The sequence below is a fragment of the Hemiscyllium ocellatum genome, unplaced genomic scaffold (genome assembly GCF_020745735.1).
Source record: "Hemiscyllium ocellatum isolate sHemOce1 unplaced genomic scaffold, sHemOce1.pat.X.cur. scaffold_1717_pat_ctg1, whole genome shotgun sequence".
NCBI lineage: Eukaryota > Metazoa > Chordata > Chondrichthyes > Orectolobiformes > Hemiscylliidae > Hemiscyllium > Hemiscyllium ocellatum.
In genome coordinates this window covers 1-19,508 of record NW_026867856.1, presented here as the reverse complement: position 1 = coordinate 19,508, position 19,508 = coordinate 1, and the positions used below count along the sequence as shown (strand labels likewise).

Here is a 19,508-nt window from a genome sequence, read left to right as displayed (position 1 = left end):
GGATAGACCACCCCCCCTCCCCCCACCAAGTCCTTACCTTCCACCCAGATACAACATATCATCCCCTGCCATTTCCACAACCTACAATCAGACTGCACCACCAGATTCTTAAGGGGTTTGACAGAATAAATACTGATGTGTCTCAGGGTAAATACAGAGGGGGGAGTTTGAAACCAGATTCTGAGTCAGTCACAGAATCAAGGGTTCTGTTTCGGATTCATCAAGTTTAACGGAACACGGGTAAGGGGTTTCAGTAGCAATGGATCTGGAGTGAGGAGGAGACAAGCAACATTTAAGAGATTGGAATTCCTGGTGTTTGGGATTGTGTAGATGTCTGATCAGAAGGTCAGCTTCACATCAGATATAACTGTAATAATATTGTGAAGAGTGTAGTTCTGCTGCATCGTTCCCAGTGAGAGGGAGGGGCTCAGCAGTAAGGGAAAGGAATTTGTCAGACAATGGGTTTAACCATTACAATGTTTCATTGGAGGAAACTGCACCTAATCGAGTAGTGGGAATGTGGTAAGCAGTTTGATAACTGAGTAACAGTGGAGTCATGGAGAGGGATGATGGGGAGGGAGAGCTGGGCATCGTCAGTGTACATGTGAAACCCAACATGGTGCTTTTGCACAATGGCACCTCCTGGCAGTGTGTACGTGAGATACAGGAGGGGCCAAGGACACCAAATGCAAGGAATTCAGAAAGGTAAGGGAGAGAGTGGAGATGGAGCAGGATTTTGGGAGAGAAGGATAAAACCAGAAAAGACAGAACAAGGAACAATATTGGTGAATCCGTGAGGGGGACTGATGAGAAGGAGGAGGAAAGAGAGTTGGAAAGTCTATAGTTTAGTGAAATTAGGGTAAAGGGTCAAGATGAGTTCTGATAAGGCTTGACAAGAGACTGGAAGAAGATGTAAGTTTAGCACAAAAACCAGGAACACCATGTGAGGCAGTTTGGCTCTGTGGGCTAGTGAGAGGGAGGGAAGCAGCAGATTGGATTATCTCAGTCTTAGTGACAGAGAAACGCCATGTGCTCCAAACTCTTCTTGTTGGATGGAGGAGACAGGAGGATGGACAGTGTTTCACAAAGAAACAAAACCTGGGTAAGTGATATTTAAAGTGATTAAACAAACCTAATATATTTAACTTTTATCCAAAATATTAAAACAAATGACTGAAGTCCTGGTTCGAATCCCAACTTGGCAGATGGTGGAATCTGAATTCAAGAAAAAATAACTGGAATTAGGAATTTCCTGATCTCCATGAAACCATTGTCAATGGCAAAAAAAAATCCTGCCAACCCGACAGTGGCCCAGCCAGCTACTCACTGTATTAATCACTGCAAAGTCTCAACAAAGGAATGAAACTGGGTGGACCACTCGGTATCTAACAAGGCACCAGAAAATACAGCCACAGAATCAGCCCTCTGGATGGTGCAACGTCCTCCAGACTAACATCTGGAGTTTGGTGTCAAAATGTGCAGAGCTGTCTCACAGACCAATCAAGGAACAGCCTGACATTCTCATACTCATGAAATCAACCCTTACAGACAATGACCAGACACCACCATCACCATCCCAAGATATTGAGATTGTGGTGATGGAAAAGCACAACAGGTCAGACAGCATCCGAGGAGCAGGAGAATCGACGTTTCGAGCCTAAGCCCTTCATCAGCCTGACCTGCTGTGCTTTTCCAGCACCACACTCTCGACTCTGATCTCCAGCATCTGCGGTCTTCACTTTCTCCTGAAATCTCTGAATATGTCCTGTCCCACCGGCAGGACAGACCAGGCAGAGGTGGTGGCACAGACAGGGAGGATTTGCCCTCTGAGTACTCAGCATTGACTCCGGACACCAGGAAGTCTCATGGCTCCTGTTGATTACTAGGTACTGTCCTCCATTGGCTGATGAATCACTTCTCTTTCATGTTGAACACCATTTGGAGGAAGCACTGGGGAAGTAAAATGGTGTCAAACGTACTCTGGGTACAGGATTTCAATGTCCACAATCGAGACTAGCTCTGCAACAGAATTACTGACTGAGCCGGTCAGGTCCTAAAGGACACAGCTGTTCAACTGAGTCTGCAATGGGTGGTGAGGGAACCAAGAGGGAAAAAACATACTTGATCTCATTGTTATGAATTGACCAGCTGCAGATACATCTGTCCATGACGGTATCGGACAGGACACATTCCTCTTGGAGACAAAGTCTTGGCTGAAAGTTGAGAAAAACCTCCATTGTGTTGAGTGACACTATCACCGTTCTAAATGGGACAGACTTTGAAGAGATGTAGAATCTCAAACTGGATCTCTGAGGCACTGTGGGACATCAACAGCAGCAGAACTGTACTCCAGCTCAATCTGTAATCTCGTGGGTTTGTAAATCCTGCTCTCACCCATCACAAAGGACAGGAAAGGAGGGCATGCCAACAGCAGCACCAGGTGTACCTAAAAATGAAGTGCCAACCTGGTGAAGCTACCAAACAGGACCATCTGCATTTCAAACAGCATCAGCACCAAGCCACAGAGCTAAGTGATCCTACATCCAATGGAACAGATCGGAACTCTGCAGTTCTGCTACACCCAGTTGTGAACGGTGATGGACAATTAAATAACTCACTGGAGGAAGCATCACAGATATCCCCACCTTTACTGATGGAGGGGCCTCACACATCCATGCACCAGATACGACAACAGCATTTGCAGCTATCTGTATCCAGAAGTGCAAAGTGGGATGATCCATCTCATCCTTCTGCAGTGGTTTCCAACATCACAGATGCGAGTTTTAAGCCAGTTTGATTCAGTTTGGATAACATCAAGAAATGGCTAAGTAGTGCAAAGGCTACGGGCTCTGGCAATAATACTGACAGAGGAGGTTCCAGACTGAGTCTGTCTGTCATAGAGAGTATGGCTGCCTCATGGAGTTTGAAGCACTGCAATGGGTCCATGCAAGTCATGTTAGTCAAGGATATTATAACGGTGGCTGTGAGTACTTTTGATGAGGACTCTATTACTGAGGTAGTGTGGGCTGAGGTTAGAAACAGGAGAGGAGAGGTCACACTGCTTAGAGTTTTTTTTATAGGCCTCCACAGAGTTCCAGGGAAGTTGAAGAGAGGATTAGCAAAATTATTCTGGGTAAGTGCAAAAGTACCAGGGTGGGCATTATGGGGGACTTTAGCTTCTGTGCAGAGAGGTAGCGAGTCTGTTTGAGAACGTGGCTGAAGAGCTTATGGGGGACTTTAGCTTCCCCAACATTGACTGGGAATGCTATAACTCTCATACGTTGGGTGATCAATTTTTGTCCAGTGTGTACAGGAGGGTTTCCTGATACAGTATGTCGAAGGCCAACAAGGGGGGAGGCCACATTGGATCTGGTGATTGGTAATGAACCAGGCCAGGTGTTTGATTTAGTTTTAGGTGAGCACTTTGGAGAGAATGACCATAATTCAGATATGTTTAGTTTAGCAATGGAAAGGGACAGGTACATGCCACAGGGCAAGAGTTATCAATGGGGCAAGGACAATTATAATGCAATTACGCAGGAATTAGGATGCATAGAATAGCGTAGCAAAATGCAGGGGATGTAGAGAATGAAAATGTGGAGCTGGTTTAAGGAAGAGATATTGCATATCCTTGATAGGTATGTCCCTGTCAGGCAGGGAGGAAGTGATAAGGTAAGGGATCCGTGGTTTATTACAGAAATTGCATCGCTTGTTAAGAAGAAGAAGGAGGCTTATGTGTTGATGAGACAAGATGGTTCAGATGAGGAGATGGAGAGTTACAGATCAGATAGGGAGGATTTAAAGAGAGTTAAGAAGAGCAAAGAGAGGACACGAGCAGTCTTTAGCAAATAGAATAAAGGAGAATCCTAAAGTTTTCTATAGGTATGTGAGGAATAAAATGATGATTACGGTAGGAACAGGTCCAATCAAAGACAGAATGGGAAGTTGAGTGTGTACCATGTGGAGATCGGAGAGGTGCTAACGAACATTTCGCATTGGTTTTCACTCAGGGAAAGGAGAATATTGTAGAGGAGAAGAATGTGGTATGAGATATTAGACTAGAAAGGATCGTGATTAGTTAGAAACAGGTGTTATCAATTCTAGAAAGAGTGAAAGTAGACAAGTCCCCTGGGTTGGATGGGATTTATCCAAGGATTCTCTGGGAAGCTAGGGAGGAGATAGCAGAGCATTTGGCTTTCATATTTGAGTCATCATTGTCTACACGTTTGGTACCAGAGGACTGGAGGATTGCAAATGTTGTGCCTTTGTTCAAGGGCAGTAGAGATGACCCAGGTAATTATACACCAGTGTGCCTGACTTCTGTTGTAGGAAAGGTTTTGGAAAGGATTATAAGAGATAAGATTTATAATCATCTTGCAAACAACAATTTGATTTCAGATAATCAACATGGTTTCGTTAAGGCAGGTCATGTCTCGCAAACCTCATTGAGGTTTTTGAGAAGGTGACCAAGCATGTAGATGAGGGTAGGGAAGTTGACGTGGTATACATGGACTTCAGTAAAGCCTTTGATAAGGTTCCACATAGTAGGCTGTTGGAGAAAATGCAGAGGCATGGAAATGAGGGTGATTTAGCAGTTTGGATTAGAAACTGGCTTTCTAAAGGAAGGCAGTGAGTGGTGGTTGATAGAAAATATTCAACTGGAGTCCAGTTACTAGTGGTGTGCTACAAAAATCTGTTTTGGGACCACTGCTGTTTGTCATTTTTAGAAATGACTTAGACGCAAGCATAGGTAGATGGATTAGTAAATTTGCTGATGACACTAAAGTCGGTGGAGTAGTGGACAGTGTGGAAGTGTGTTACAGATTGCGGGGGGACTTGGATAAACTGCAGAATTGGGCTGAGAGGTGGCAAATGTAGTTCAATGCAGCTAAATGTGAGGTGATGCACTTTGAGAAGAATAACAGGAAGGCAGAGTACTAGGTCAATGGAAAGATTCTTGGTAGTGTGGATGTGCAGAGGGATGTCGGAGTCCATGTACATAGATCCCTGAAAGTTGCCACCCAGGTGGATAGTACTGTTAAGGTGACATATGGTGTGTTAGGTTTCATTCATAGAGTAATTGAGTTCCAGAGCCGCAATATCATGCTGCAAAGATACAAAAAGCTGGTGCAGCCATACTTGGAATACTGTGTGCAGTTCTGGTGCCCATATTTCTGGAAGGACAGGAGGAATTGGAAATGGTGCAGAGGAGATTAACCAGGATATTGCCTACTCTGGAGGGAAGGTCTTACGAGGAAAGGCTGAGAGACTTGAACCTGTTCTCCTTGGCAAGAAGGCTAAGAGGGGATTTGATAGAGACATACAAGATGATCAGAGGCTTAGATAGGGTAGACAGTGGAAGTCTTTTTCTAGGATGATGATGTCAGTATGCACGAGGGGGCATAACTACAAATGAGGAGTGATAGATTTAAGACAGATGTCAGAGGCAGGTTCTTTACTCAGAGAGGGGTAAGGTTGTGAAACGTACTACCTGCTAATGTAGACAACTCAGCCACATCAGGAAGATTTAAACAATCCTTAGATAAGGACATGGGTGATTTTGGGATAGTGTAGGGGTGAGAATCAGTTCACAGGTCAGCGTGACATCAAGGACTGAAGGGCCTGTTCTGCACTGTATTGTTCTATGACTATTGTGCTACAAGAGATTTCTGCTGTCTTAAACAGAGTGACAGATCTTGTATGTTGGCTTACGAAATGTCACTGATCGCTACCAAAAACGTACGAGGTCAAGTTAGGGCAATAATAAGTTGCTACAACAGGAGGGGAGCAGGTAACTCCATACAAAACCCTGCTTCCTCTCACCTATTTTTACCTCCAAAATAGAGGGAAAGCACCTCTGGATCCCACCACAACAATTTGCCCCACAATCCTGGTATCTGGCTGCGCACTAGGTGGAGTGGAATAGTCTGTACTGGGACCCATTGGGGCCCTGAAACACTTGGTAAAGACTAAAATCATCTGAACATTGAGAACCCCACCACATTGTATGCATTTTCTATTGTTTTTACTCGGTTCCCTTGTTTTTCCGAATGAACCTGTTTAAAGTTGTTATTAGACGCACCTGCACTCGCTGTGAATTGAACCCAGGCCTCCCGGTCAAGATTCGGGATATTTTCACCGCATCACAAGACATCGACTCTAAATTCCCTTGTCCCTTAATGTTTCTGGTGCTTAGCTGCTGAGTCACGCCCGAATCAACTCTGCAAATGGGAGGAAGGGGCGGAACTGGAGGACCAAGCGGCGGCCGGTCCTCGAACCAGAGTGAGTGAGGGGCGGGGCCAAAGCATTCTCGGGAGTGAACGCGTCAGGATTGGTCAGAATGCAAACTGTTTTGCAGGATTGATCGTTTTCACTACATAGTGGAGTGTTAAACCTCTGTCATAAATCAATGTGAGATTTTAAGAAATAGTTGTGATGTAAATCTGATAACGTACATATTTTCAATCGATTTGCACAAATTGAGTAAGAAACTTGTTTTCAAACTCAGAACGACTGGTAATTTACATACTTGGCCAGTATGGTTGAGTTGGACCGAACAATCTACTCTCATACTAGCCAGCTCTATATCTGTAAGTCGACAGAACTGTTGTTAATGACAAATATTTCACCCATGATTCTCTTCAGTTATGAATAATCTGTATAAACTCACCGGAAACCTCAGACGCACGCGCAGTTTGGTTCCGATGTGGCACATGCGCAGTGTCACACTGATCGGGACAGGGAGAGGGAGGGAGAGACACGGAGCTGAATTCTCCGGCAAGTAGCTGCGATCGGCTTCAGAGAGCGGCGCTCAGAGCCGGTGTGTGGGAGCGTCGCTGGGAGAAAGGAGCGGACAGAATTCACAAATCTCGGATAGAGGTAAAAAAAACACAAAAAAGCCCCTCCAGGCCCGGGGAAGGAGGTGGCGGTCTCTGATCGGGGAAGCGGCCCAGGGTCACGGCCGCCATTTGTTTGAGGGAAGAGGGAGCGCTCTGGGCCGCCATGTTGTGAAGGTCAAGGTGCAGGAGGGCGGGGCTATCGGGGTCTGTAGAACAATCAGAGGAAAGGGAAGCCCCATTGTTACTGATGAATTCCATGAACACAGCGTCACTGGGCGGTCCCGCAGGAATCTCCTCTCTCAGTCCCTGCTGTGATGTTTCACCCCAATCACAACCAGCAGCTCTCCTCCTCTCTCAGCTCCCCTTCTGTCCTTCCTGCAGCATCTGTCCCCTGGGGCATTGAGCTGCCTGTCCTGTCCCTCCCTCAGCTGTTGTTCTGTAATCCCTGTGATATCCCAGTCCCATTTTAGATTACTTCACCAAAGACAGGGATGCACCCGGTGGATTTTTCTTAACATCAGCAATTGTTTAATACTCACTTACATGTTTTTAATTACATCATTTTTGAAGCATTTATTTCACATTCAATCATTTACAATGGTGGGATTTGGACTTGTGTCCAGAGAACACTTGCTGAGTTTCTGGATAAATAGTCACACAATAATGCCCCAAGGCCATCACTTCACCTGCTCACAGTTTGTATATCCCAGTGCAACATGAATCAAAACCCTTTCTTCCTGCACAATTGTTTGACCCGGCGCTCTGGTGTAGTGACTCAGTACCTCACCGTCTGGTATCCCTCACTGTGGGGGTCTAATTGCTGCTTCTGTCAGCCTCTCTCACTTTTGAAGCTACTCCAGATCATGAGCCAACAGAATTCTCCGCTCCAGAGAGATGAGGCAGCACAGGTCAGGAATGGAGACTGGGATTTTCCAGATCTATGTGGGGCTCAGTGCCATTCTATATGTGTCACCCTCAAAGCATTAGTCTAATTTCCCATTCTGCCCCTTTCTGTGTCTTCTACAGGTACTCATGGAGTTCCTGACTCAATAGACTTGCCAACTGCTGGCTGGGACGATGGTTGGTCAGCCGGAAAGACACAGTCAGGGAGGTCGGAGTCTTCAATCAATCCTGCTGCCAGGTAAGATCACTCCAGTGCACAGAGCAGAAAGTAGTAAGAGGGATCCAAACATCAGCTAACAAGACAGGACATAGAGAAAGTGCTGGAGGGGGAGCACAGTACAGACACAACCCAGGCTCAATCACCATACCTGCTGCAAGTTTTGTTGTAATGAGACAGCATCGGGAGTTCCCAGTTATCAGTCCAGTCCTGTGCTTTCTTAGGGAGCATCAGAACAACTGAGGGGAAAGCAGGCCTCCCATGAGAGGGTGGTAATGCAATCTGGGATCTTTCTGTTCCCTATTCCCTCTCCAACACTATCTACGGCTTGTATTGAGGACCAGTGTCTTCAATCATTCTAACTCCTATCACAGTTCCTATCTCTGTCATCTCCTCCCCTCTCACCAATTATTTCACATATTTGAAACCTCCAGTCCAGATGACCATCCATAACGCTGTAACTTGCTTTAGTCTCTACAACATGCGTTGTCTCGATAGTCTTCTCCTCCAATAACTGCAGACGTAGGGTCTGTTTCTGTGCGGCATGATTCTTCGGACGAGGTTTCCTAAATGGAATGAGTCACATTTGCCTGTGTTTGGCCCATATCCTTTCAAACCTTCCCCTCTCCATGTACCTGCCCAAGTATCTTTTCCATGTTGTAATTGTACTTGATTTTACCATTTCCTCTGGCAGTCCATTCCGTCTATGCACCATTTTCTGTGGATAATGTTGCCCCTCAGCTCCCTCTTTAAATCCTTACTCTCTCACCCCACCTTTATGCCTCTAGCTTTGGACTCACCTACCCTTGGCTATTCACCGTACTTAGGCCCTACATTGTTTCATAAACCTTTATAAGGTAACCCTGTGGCCTCCTCTGCCCAGGAGAAATATTGACGACAGTGTTACCAATATCTCCAACTCATGTACTCAATGCTCTGACCAATGAAGACAAGTGTGCCAATTACCGCTTTCAACACCCGGTCCCCCTGTGATGCCAGTCCAAGGAACAATGTAACTGCACCCCTTGGTCTCTCCCTTTTCTACAACACTCTCCAGGGCCCAACCATTAACTGTGTTAGTCCTCCCTGGTTTGTCTGATTAAATCCAATACCTGAATTAAACTCTATCTTTCATTCCTTGGCCCACTGGCCCAGTTGATTAATATCCCCTTCGATATCTATATTCCCTGCCCACTCTTCCACTAATCTTGGTATCCACAAACATACTAACAGGGACTGCTCTCTTTTCACTCAGATTGTTTATGTAAATGGTGCACAACAGTGGTCCCATCACCAATCCTTACAGCACACTGCTGGTCAGAGGCCCCAGTTTAAACAACAACCCTCTCCCACCATCCTCTGTCTCTCACTGTCATCCCATTTTGTATCCAGTTGGCAAGCTCTCCCTGATCCTTTGTTATCTACCGTTACTAACCAATGGATCAGGCTTCACCCTGAACAGGGGTTTGTGGAAGCCAGAAACAACGTCTGTTGCTCTGCCTTTGTCTATGTTTTTGGTCACATCTTGAGCAAACTCCAGTCAAGTTTGTGAGACATGTTATCCCACGCACAAAGCCATGCTGGCTGTTCGTAATAAGGCCTACCTGTCAGAACAACTGACCCACCCTGATGTCTCGCTCATCAGCCTGTAGCTCCCTGGCTTTCTCTTGCAGCCTTTCTTAATTAATGACACAACATTATAATCATAGTCAGAGAGTCATACCACACTGTTCTGTTAACACTAACCATACTCTAAAACGGATCTCATCCCACCTACCTGTTCCTGGATCATATTCCTTCATACCTTTCTTATTTCTGCCCTAATCCAAATGTCTTTTAAACATTGTAAATGTCCCCACATTCACCCCTTCCTTGGGAAGTTCATTCCACACACAACCCATCCTCTGTGTAACAATGTGCTCCTCATGTCTTTTTTTTATATGTCTCTCCTCTAAACTTAAAAATGTAATGCCTTGCCTTGAAACTCCCCTGTCCATGGGAAAGACAACTCCCATTAACTCGATCTATCCTCCTCATGATTTTATAAACATCTATGAGGTCATCTGTCAACATTCAGGTTTCAGTGAAAAATACCAACCTGTTCAGCCTTTCTTCATACTGAAGCCTTTCATACCCAGCCACATCCCAGTAAATCTCCTCCCAACCCTTTCCTGCTTAATAATATCCTTCCTATAACTGGTCGACCAGAACTGGACACAGTATTCCTGAAGAGGACTCACCAATGGCCTGTATAATCTCAATATGGCTTCCAACTCCTATATCCAAAGGACTGAGCAGTGAAGGCAAATGAGGCAAGCACCTTTTTTTAAACTATCCTGTCTCTCCATGTTACAAATTTCAAAGAATTATGTACCTGAACCCTGAGGTCCCTCTGTTCTACGACACTCCCGAAGGTCCTACCATTAATTGTATAAGCCCTGCCCGTGTTTGTTGTACCAAATGCATTCCCGCACATTTATTCAGATTGAACTCCATCTACAGCTTTTCAGCTGTTCACGCATTTCATCAGGATGCCTTTGTAATCTCAGAAAACCACCTTCACTGTCCACAATGCCACCCTCCAGTCTATCAGCCTCTCACACATAGCTCTCTATGGTACAAATATCTCTGCTAGGGGCCCTACAATGTCTTCTGCTGCAAATGTGTTGCTGGTCAAAGCACAGCAGGTTAGGCAGCATCTCAGGAATAGAGAATTCGACGTTTCGAGCATCCTGATGAAGGGCTTATGCTCGAAACGTCGAATTCTCTATTCCTGAGATGCTGCCTAACCTGCTGTGCTTTGACCAGCAACACATTTGCAGCTGTGATCTCCAGCATCTGCAGACCTCATTTTTTACTACAATGTCTTCACCAGCTTCCCACAATGTCCTGAGCTACATTTGATCACGTCCTGGGGATTTATCTACCTTTGTGTTTTAAACCCTCCAGCACCTCCTCTTCGATAATGTGGACTCATTTCAAGACATTGGGTCATAGAGATATACAGCATGGAAACAGGCCCTTCAGACCAACTCCTGCATGACGTTTCTAGTCACATTTGCCACAATTTTGCCAATATCCCTCTAAATCTTTGCTATTCATACACCCATCCACATACCTGCAAATCGCCTCCCCAGATCTACTTTAAAAATTCATGTCGAATACTATCTTGCTCCATTGAATAACTTGAACTTGTGGGCCAGGCCTTTCCTTTTCCATCACTATTTTCAAACGAATACAATTGTGGTGACTTTCCAAAGGGCTCCCCCACTAACCCCTCAGTCCCGTTCCCGACCTTGTTTCCCAAGGGGAGGTCAGCTTTAGCCCCATTCTCCAGTTGGGCCACTTACATAATGACTGGGAGTTTCAGGAACACACTTAACAAATTCCTTTCATCCAAATGCTTAACTTAGTAGGAATCCCAGTCCACGTTTGGAACAGTTAGGATCCCCTATCATTACAACCCTAATATTATAAGAGATATCTGAGATCTCCTGACATATTTGCTCCTTCATCTCCCATTGCCTATCGCTGTAGTCCGACCATAGAAAACTAATGGCCAATTTTTATTTCTCAGTTCCACTAATATCGTTTAACTGGGCGATCCTGCATGAATACTCCCTCTAGGTCCTGCTGGGATGTTTCCCCCAGTCAAAACCACCAGCTCTCCGCCTGTTTTGCCTCCTGTTCTATCCTTCCTGCAGCATCTGTCTCCGGAACATCGAGCTGCTGGTCCTGTCGCTCCCTCAGCTGTGTTTCTGTAATACCTATGGTATCCCAATCCCATGTTCCCATCCATGCTCTGGGTTTATCTGCCTTATCTGTCTGGCCCTTTGCATTGAAATAACTGCAGTTTAATCCACCCGTTTTCCCTCATTGTCTGCTATGTTCGTGCCTGCCTTGTCTATTTATATTGCTGTCTACAACATCTGTACCAGCCTCAAATTTCCTTCTGGCCTTACAACTCTTTGGAGTCACACAGCCCTGCCAGACAAGTTTAAATCCTCTCGAGCAGCTCCAGCAACGTTCCCCACCAGGATATGGGTCCCCCTCCTGCTCCCAGTTCAGGTGCCTTCCCAGCCCTGTCTACCTGTGCTGACACCTTCAGACATCCAGGGACTTGCCCACCAAGGTCCCTGTATTCCTCAGTACTCCAGGAGGACCGACCATTCATGATGGATATCATTTGTTTATGAGACTTCCCACAGTGCATTGCCTCACAGTGATCAGAAGTAAACTCTGTCTGCCATTCCTCTGCTCAGTTTATCATCTGATGGACATTAGACTGCAGCCTGAGTCCATCCCCCTCACCATGGACAACACCCTCACCTTTCATGTTATATACAAACCTACTAATGTTACCTTCTGCTTTCCCATCCGAGTGATTAATGTCCATAATGTCCAGCATGGCTCCTGCACAGATCCCTGTGGTACACCCGCTGGGCAAAGGCTTTCAATCACAAAACCAACCCTCCACCAATTGTGGAGCCAATTTACCAACTGACCTTGGATCCCATGGGATCTTCCCTTTTGGACCAGCCTTCCGTGTGGGACCTTGTCAAAGACCTTAATGAACTCCATGTAACCCACATCATCTGGACTGCCCTCATCAATATCAGAGGACAGTTGTCTAGCAGATCCATACAGACAATCCTGACTGAAACTGCGGGGGTATCCGTTTCTGGCGAATACATTGTAGAGGTGTTCTTCTTCCTCTTTTTGCAGTTCTGGTGTACTGCAGTGTGTTGTGGCCCTTTTGAACCATGTCTTGATGCAACTTCTTTTGTGTGTGTTGGGGTGGTTGCTTTCGTAGTTCAGGACTTGGTCTGTGTGTGTGGCTTTCCTGTATACCTTTGTGGTGAATTCTCCGTTCGGTGTTCTCTGTACCATCACGTCTAGGAATGGGAGTTGGTTGTCCTTTTCTACCTTTGTAGTGAATCGGATTCCTGTGAGTGTGGCGTTGATGATCTGGTGTGTGTTCTCTATTTCTGTGTTTTTAATTATTACAAAGGTGTCATCCACATATCTGACCCAGAGTTTGGGTTGAATTTGCGGTAAGACTGTTTGTTCTAATCTTTGCATTACCGCTTCTGCGATGAGTCCAGAGATGGGTGAGCCCATGGGTGTGCTGTTGATTTGTTCACATATTTGGTTGTTGAATGTGAAGTGTGTTGTGAGGCACAGGTCCAGTAGTTTGAGTATGCCGTCTTTGTTGATAGGTTCCCCGTCTTGTTGTCTGTTCTGTACGTCCAGCAGGTTGGCTATTGTTTCTCTGGCTAGGGTTTTGTCAAGAGAGGTGAACAGTGCTGTTACGTCGAATAGTTTCTTCCTTGTCTACGTGTGTATTTCTGATGATGTCCAAGAATTCCTGTGTTGACTGTATAGAGTGTCTGGATCTGCTGATCAGGTGTTTCAGTTTCTGTTGTAGCTCTTTAGCCAGTTTGTGTGATGGTGTCCCTGGTAGTGATACTATGGGTCTGAGTGGGATGTCTGGTTTGTGTACTTTAGGTAGTCCATAGAATCTGAAGGTGTTGTTGCTTTCAGTTTTCATTATCTGTAGGTCAAACGTGGTTATCTATCTTTTTTGTAGTTTCTCAGTGTGTTGTTTATCCTATTGGTGAGCTGTGGGGTGGGGTCAAACACCATGCAATTTCATCAACAGATGCCTCAGGGAAAGACAACAGAACGAGGACATGCCACGGCCCAAAGGACTGGCCCATGTTACCATACGTCAAGAACATTTCTGAACTGACAGCCAGACTACTGCGACCACTCGGACTCATAACAGCACACAAACCAACAGCCACTCTCAGACAACAGCTCACCAGAACAAAGGACCCGATACCCAGCATGAGCAAAACCAACATCGTGTACAAAATCCCATGCAAGGACTGCACAAGACACTACATAGGACAAAAAGGAAAACAGCTAACGATCCGTATCCAAGAACACCATTTAGCCACGAAACGACACGACCAGCTATGCTTAGTAGCCACACACTCCTATGACAAGCAACATGAATTTGACTGGGACAACACTACTATTATAGGACAAGTCAAACAGAGAACAGCCAGGGAATTCCTCGAGGCATGGCACTCATCCACAGATTCAATCAACAGACACATCGACCTGGACCCGATATACCGGCCACTGCAGCGAACAGCTGGAACTGGCAACCGGAAGCGGCAGAGACAAACCACTATAAATGCCGGAGGAAACATCACAGAAGCGCTTCACAGGAGGCTCCCAAGCACTGAGGATGTAACCTTGACAGGGGACGAAACGTCTGCAATACAAATTCCCAGCTCGGCGAACAGAACCACAACAACGAGCACCCGAGCTACAAATCTTCTCCCAAACTTTGAAGCCCTTTAGACTCTACAAAGCTCCGTCATGAGCAAGCCCCCATCTCGCTATTTCCTTTGCCTTCTTCAGTTTCTGCAACTCGCTGTATCTTCCAGTAACGCTCTTTAGTTACTGCAGGTCTGCCTAGCTCCCCAGATAACCTGTTCCATCCCCTACAGCTCCATCAATCACTGTAACACCCTCTGCTCTGTCTAATCCTCCTATTTCCCACTGTCTTCCAGGTACAATGGTGATCCTGTAAGAGACCAGTGCGGAATGGGATGTTATAAATCTCAGCTGAGGCTTGCGGCCTACCATTACCTGGGAGTCACTAAGGGAGAGAATCTGAGAGAGAGCAGCACAAAGCGGGAGAATATAAATCAGCAGCGAGGGTCAAGGCCGACTGGGACTTGGATCTGGAGAAACAGCAGAGCAGGAGGCTGGAAATCAGCACCGAGTCACAGAGGGAGTGACCGTGGGAGGGAGCAACTTGGAGCAGGAGCTTGAGGCTGACTCACACCTGGGAGAATATAAATCAGCACTGAGGATCGAGGCCTCGCTGTACCTGGGAGTGACAGAGACGGTGACCCTGTGAGGGAGCAGACTAGAGTGAGAGCTGGACGATTACACGTCCGAGGAGACACATCACTGTGTGTGCACGAGTCCCTCCCTTGTTCTGTGTTTGTGTGTGTCCCCTTCCCTCGCTGTGTGTGTGTAACTCTCCTCACTGTGTGTGTCCCTCCCTCGCTGTGTGTATCCCACCCATCCCTCGCTCTGTGTGTGTGTGTGTGTGTGTGTGTGTGTCCCCGCCTCGCTGTGTGTGTGTCCCACCCCCTCGTGTGTATGTGCGTGTGGCCCCTCCCTCGCTGTGTGTGTGTGTGCGTGTCCCCTCCCTCGCTCTGTGTGTGTGTGTGTGTGTGTGTGTGTGTGCGCGTGTGCGCGTGTCCCCCTCCCTCGCTGTGTGTGCGCGTGTCCCCCTCCCTCGCTGTGTGTGCGCGTGTCCCCCTCCCTCGCTGTGTGTGCGCGTGTCCCCCTCCCTCGCTGTGTGTGCGCGTCTCCCCCTCCCTCGCTGTGTATGCGTCTCCCCCTCCCTTGCTGTGTGTGCGTGTCCCCCCTCCCTCGCTGTGTGTGCGTGTGTCCCCCTCCCTCGCTCTGTGTGCGTGTCCCCCCTCCCTTGCACTGTGTGCGTGTCCCCCTCCCTCGCTGTTTGTGCGCGTGTCCCCCTCCCTCGCTGTGTGTGCGCGTCCCCCTCCCTCGCTGTGTGTCCCCCTCCCTCGCTGTGTCCCCCTCCCTCGCTGTTCGTGACCCCCCCCGCTGTGTGCGTGTGTCCCCCTCCCTCGCTGTGTGAGTGTCCCCCTCCATCGCTGTGTCTGTCCCTCCCTCGCTGTGTATCTGTGCGTGTCCCTCCCTCACTGTGTGTGTGCGTCCCCCTCCCTCGCTCTGTGTGTGTGTGTGTGTGCGTGTCCGTGTCCCTCCCTCGCTGTGTGTGTGTCCCCCTCCCTCGCTCTGTGTGTGTGTGTGTGTGTGTGTGTGTGTGTGTGTGTGTGTGTGTCCCCTCCCTCGCTGTGTGTGTGTGTGTGTGTGTGTGTGTGTGTCCCTCCCTCGCTGTGTGTGTGTGTCCCTTCCTCGCTCTGTGTGTGTGTGTGTGTGTGTGTGTATGTGTGTGGGTGTGTGTGTCCCCAACCCTCGCTGTATATGTGTGTGTGTGTGTGTTTGTATGTGGGTGTGTGTCCCACCCGCTCGCTGTGTGTGTCTGTTTTCCCCCCCTTCCTCGCTCTGTGTGTGTGTGTGTGTGTGTGTGTGTGCGTGTGTCCCCCCTCGCTGTGTGTGCACGTGTGCCTCCCTCGCTGTGTGTGTGTGTCCCTCCCTCGCTGTGTGTGTGTGTGTGTGTGTCCCACCCCCTCGCTGTGTGTGTGTGTGTCCCACCCCCTCGCTGTGTGTGTCCCACCCGCTCGCTGTATGTGTGTGTGTCCCTTCCTTGCTCTGTGTGTGCGCGTGTGTGTGTGTGTGTCCCTCCCTCGCTGTGTGTGTTTGTCCCCCCCTCCCTCGCTGTGTGTGTGTGTGTGTCCCCCCTCCCTTGCTGTGTGTGTGTGTGTGTCCCCCTCCCTCGTTGTGTGTGTGTGTCCCCCTCCCTTGCTGTGTGTGCGTGTCTCCCCCTCCCTCGCTGTGTGTCCCCCTCCCTCGCTGTGCGTGACCCCCCGTCGCTGTGTGCGTGAGTATGCCCCTCCATCGCTGTGTGTGTGTCCCCCTCCCTCGCTGTGTATGTGTGCGTGTCCCTCCCTCACTGTGTGTGTGCGTGTCCCTTCCTGGCTGTGTGTGCACATGTCCCTCCCACCCTGTGTGTGTGTGTGTCCCCTCCCTCGCTGTGTATGTGTGCGTGTCCCTCCCTCACTGTGTGTGTGCGTGTCCCTTCCTGGCTGTGTGTGCACATGTCCCTCCCACCCTGTGTGTGTGTGTGTCCCCTCCCTCGCTGTGTGTGTGTGTGTCCCCATCCCTCGCTGTGTGTGTGTCCCCTCCCTCGCTGTGTGTGTGTGTGTCCCCATCCCTCGCTGTGTGTGTGTCCCCATCCCTCGCTGTGTGTGTGTCCCCATCCCTCGCTGTGTGTGTGTCCCCATCCCTCGCTGTGTGTGTGTCCCCTCCCTCGCTGTGTGTGTGTCCCCTCCCTCGCTGTGTGTGTGTCCCCTCCCTCGCTGTGTGTGTGTCCCCTCCCTCGCTGTGTGTGTCCCCTCCCTCGCTGTGTGTGTGTCCCCCCCTCGCTGTGTGTGTGTCCCCGCCTCGCTGTGTGTGTGTCCCAGCCCCTCGTGTGTGTGTGCGTGTGTCCCCTCCCTCGCTGTGTGTGTGTGCGTGTCCCCCTCCCTCGCTGTGTGTGTGTGTGTGTGTGTGTGTGTGCGCGTGTCCCCCTCCCTCGCTGTGTGTGCGCGTGTCCCCCTCCCTCGCTGTGTGTGCGCGTGTCCCCCTCCCTCGCTGTGTGTGCGCGTGTCCCCCTGCCTCGCTGTGTGTGCGTGTCCCCCCTCCCTCGCTGTGTGTGCGTGTGTCCCCCTCCCTCGCTCTGTGTGCATGTCCCCCTCCCTCGCTGTGTGTGCGTGTGTCCCCCTCCCTCGCTCTGTGTGCGTGTCCCCCCTCCCTCGCTGTGTGTGCGTGTGTCCCCCTCCCTCGCTCTGTGTGCGTGTCCCCCCTCCTCGCTATGTGCGCGTGTCCCCCCCTCGCTGTGTGTGCGCGTGTCCCCCTCCCTCGCTGTGTGTGCGCGTGTCCCCCTCCCTCGCTGTGTGTCCCCCTCCCTCACTGTTCGTGACCCCCCCTCGCTGTGTGTGCGCGTGTCCCCCCCTCGCTGTGTGTGCGCGTGTCCCCCTCCCTCGCTGTGTGTCCCCCTCCCTCACTGTTCGTGACCCCCCCTCGCTGTGTGCATGAGTGTCCCCCTCCCTCGCTGTGTGAGTGTCCCCCTCCCTCGCTGTGTGTGTGTCCCCCTCCCTCGCTGTGTGTGCCTGTCTCCCCCTCCCTCGCTGTGTGTCCCCCTCCCTCGCTGTGCGTGACCCCCCCTCGCTGTGTGTGTGTGTCCCCCTCCCTCGCTGTGTGTGTGTCCCCCTCCCTCGCTGTGTGTGTGTGTCCCCTCCCTCGCTGTGTGTGTGTGTCCTCCTCCCTCGCTGTGTGTGTGTCCCCCTCCCTCGCTGTGTGTGTGTGTCCCCCTCCCTCGCTGTGTGTGTGTCCCCCTCCCTCGCTGTGTGTGTGTCCCCCTCCCTCGCTGTGTGTGTGTGTCCCCCTCCCTCGCTGTGTGTGTGTGTCCCCCTCCCTCGCTGTGTGTGTGTCCCCCTCCCTCGCTGTGTGTGTGTGTCCTCCTCCCTCGCTGTGTGTGTGTGTCCCCTCCCTCGCTGTGTGTGTGTCCCCCTCCTCGCTGTGTGTGTGTGTCCCCTCCCTCGCTGTGTGTGTGTGTGTCCCCCTCCCTCGCTGTGTGTGTGTGTGTCCCCCTCCCTCGCTGTGTGTGCGCGTGTCCCCCTCCCTCGCTGTGTGTGCGCGTGTCCCCCTCCCTCGCTGTGTGTCCCCCTCCCTCGCTGTTTGTGACCCCCCCTCGCTGTGTGCATGAGTGTCCCCCTCCCTCGCTCTGTGTGTGTCCCCCCCCCTCGGTGTGTGTGTCCCCCTCCCTCGCTGTGTGTGTGTCCCCCTCCCTCGCTGTGTGTGTGTCCCACCCCCTCGCTGTGTGTGTGTCCCACCCCCTCGCTGTGTGTGTGTCCCACCCGCTCGCTGTGTGTGTCTGTTTTCCCCCCCTTCCTCGCTCTGTGTGTGTGTGTCCCTCCTTCGCTGTGTGTGTGCGTGTCCCCCCTCGCTGTGTGTGCACGTGTGCCTCCCTCGCTGTGTGTGTGTCCCCCTCCCTCGCTGTGTGTGTGCGCGCATGTCCCTCCCTCGCTGTGTGGTGTGTGTGTGTGTGTGTGTGTGTGTGTGTCCCCGCTCCCCCGCTGTATGTGCGTGTCCGTGTCCCTCCCTCACTGTGCGTGTGTGTGTGTCCCTCCCTTGCTGTGTGTGTGTGTCCCCCTCACTGTGTGTGTGTGCGCATGTCCCTCCCTCGCTGTGCGTGTGTGTCCCCCTCACTGTGTGTGTGTGCGCATGTCCCTCCCTTGCTGTGCGTGTGTGTGTGTGTGTGTCCCTCCCTCACTGTGTGTGTGTGTGTGTGTGTGTGTGTGTGTGTCCCTCCCTCACTGTGTGTGTGTGTGTGTGTGTCCCTCCTCGCTGTGTGTGCGTCCCACCCCCTCGCTGTGTGTGTCCCCGCCTCGCTGTTTGTCCCCCCATCGCTGTGTGTGCGTCCCACCCCCTCGCTGTTTGTCCCCCCCCTCGCTGTGTGTGTTCCCCCCCCCTCGCTGTGTCCCCCCCCCGCTGTGTGATTGCGCATGTCCCTCCCTCGCTGTGTATGTGTGTGACCCCCCCCCCTCACTGTGTGTGTCCTCCCTCACTCGCTGTGTGTGTATGTCCCCTCCCTCGCTGTGTGTCCCCTCCCTCGCAGTGTTGTGTGTGTGTGGTGTGTGCGTGTCCCCTCCCTCGCTGTGTGTGTGTGTCCCACCCGCTCGCTGTGTGTGTGTGTCCCACCCGCTTGCTGTGTGTGTGTGTGTCTCCCTTCCTCGCTGTGTGTGGTTGTGTGTGTGTGTGTCCCTCCCTCGCTGTGTGTGCGTGTCCGTGTCCGTGTCCCTCCCTCGCTGTGCGTGTGTGTGTGTCCCACC

The 19,508-nt window shown here is 50.2% G+C and overlaps 2 long non-coding RNA genes across 2 annotated transcripts in view; one reads left to right on the top strand and one right to left on the bottom strand.

Annotated features, from left to right (window-relative positions):
- Positions 1-6,214, bottom strand: part of LOC132810418 (uncharacterized) — a 41,392-nt gene extending 35,178 nt beyond the window's left edge. Inside the window, exon 1 of the long non-coding RNA XR_009642815.1 lies at positions 6,083-6,214. This is a non-coding gene — a long non-coding RNA (uncharacterized LOC132810418). The remainder of the gene's footprint in view (positions 1-6,082) is intronic.
- A 540-nt stretch (positions 6,215-6,754) lies between these two features.
- On the top strand, positions 6,755-14,889 carry LOC132810420 (uncharacterized). Its single transcript, XR_009642817.1, has 3 exons — positions 6,755-6,879; positions 7,866-7,980; positions 14,547-14,889. It is a non-coding gene; the product is annotated as an uncharacterized LOC132810420 (long non-coding RNA).
- The last annotated feature ends 4,619 nt before the right edge of the window (positions 14,890-19,508 follow it).